Here is a 1826-nt window from a genome sequence, read left to right as displayed (position 1 = left end):
GGAGGAATGGGCGGTGCCGACGTGCTCGGGGGACCCGTCACTGGCATAGGGGTGTGCCGGTCCAGATGCGTCCGCTCCCCCACCTCCCCCTTTCCCTAGCCGCGTGCAGGTTGTCGCAACTCTGGCGATGTTCAAGGCGGGTTGTTTGCTGCAGGACGTCAGTCAGGGGCACCCCTCTGGTACAAAGCTGGCCTCGTTGGATGGTCTTGGGGGTGTGTGGATGTTGGGCGGCGGCGCTGGCGCCGGCAGGCGTGGCGTTCGAGGGAGGAACCTCCGTCTCAGGTGCGGGCGGGCAGCCATGGCTTCCTGGGGGGCTTGGCTGCGGGTGGTTGGCAGAACGGGGGTATGTCGGAGGGGTGTGAGCGTCGGGTACATCACTTGCCCAGTCCTCGTACTGGCCGTTAACGGCGGCATCCATGGACGTTGTATCCTTCTTGAAGGCTCCGTCGCGGTGCTCCCACTCCTTCATGTGGCTCAGGGTCAAAACTTGATCTTTGGATCGGACGGTGGCGGCTATCCGTGGTCGTACCCTTCTGGGAGGCACCGTCCTGGAATCCTTGCTACGACATTGTCTGCCCCACCCCTCGATGGCTCCAAGTTGTTTTTCTTGGCTCATCTCTAGTTTGTTTGGTTGTCATCCGAGTGGTGTGCGGGCGCCTGACACCTTTATATCTTGCCTTGGGTGTGCATGTTGTGTGCCGCGGTGGTGTGTGTTTGTACCGGTTCGCTTGGATGTATGTGATGATGGTTGCTTTATATATAAAACAGGATAACCCTTTTTCAGTTATTGACAGATGGGTCAAGGGTATGATTGGGATGATGAAAAGAAAAGTTAGCATGTTTGAGTTGGTACGCTGTCAAAGAGGGGTCAACTTTTGATTTAGAACACAGTGCAGACGCGGGCACTTATATATGCGTGCGTACATTCACTCTTACGAACACACAAACCCTATCTCTATAAGCATGCTTCCGCCAAACATATGCTAGTAGCTAGCAAACCTTCCGCCAAATGCAATAGTAATCATTAGTAGCTTCCGGAAAAAAAGTGAACGCATGCATTCTTAGGCTGGTTGTAATGGAGAGTATCATATACTAGTATCATGCATATGATACTAGTGTATGATACTACATCCGTAATGCAAAGTATCATATGTTGGTATCATAGAGTACAACATTTATTACCATGCATGACACAAAGTAGCACATCATTTAATATTATACGGTATCATGATATATGATACTCAAGCATCTCTTTCTTTATTTAATTCTATGCCATCTTATCAAAATTGCTTAGTTGGCATGCATGATACTACCTATGATACTATCATTACAGGCAGCCTTAGCTAGAAAACCTTCCGCCAATGTAGGCATGCAAATCACCTTAGTGGCTTTTGCCAAACAGGCTAGCAGCCTTCCATCAAACGCCAACGCTAATTGCCACTCACACAAAGAGGAGAGGAGTACGTGATGTCTTTTGATTAGCCAGGCAGTCGCAAACCTTTCCCATATTTACTTCTGATTTGTGGGAGTTCGGACATGCGGACACGTCTGCGGACTTGTCTGACAACACGTTGGATGACGAAAAACGATCCAAACATGCCGGTCCAGATGTTTGCAGGCGTTTTCGTGACGGTGTTCGAGATGCCCCAGCCACGGTTCTTGGGACGGTTTTCGGGACGGTGTTGGCTGGGTGGAGGGTCCGCAACCACGCAGCTTTCCCAAAACCTCGTGTCCCGGCCGTTCACATCCAAAGAAATCGTCTTTAACTTGTACGTTTCCAGAACGCTGGGCTGTCTGCCACATGAGAGAGAGAGAGATATATCAGA

The sequence above is a fragment of the Triticum dicoccoides genome, chromosome 6A (genome assembly GCF_002162155.2).
Source record: "Triticum dicoccoides isolate Atlit2015 ecotype Zavitan chromosome 6A, WEW_v2.0, whole genome shotgun sequence".
Lineage (NCBI taxonomy): Eukaryota > Viridiplantae > Streptophyta > Magnoliopsida > Poales > Poaceae > Triticum > Triticum dicoccoides.
Note: the sequence above shows the minus strand (reverse complement) of the source record.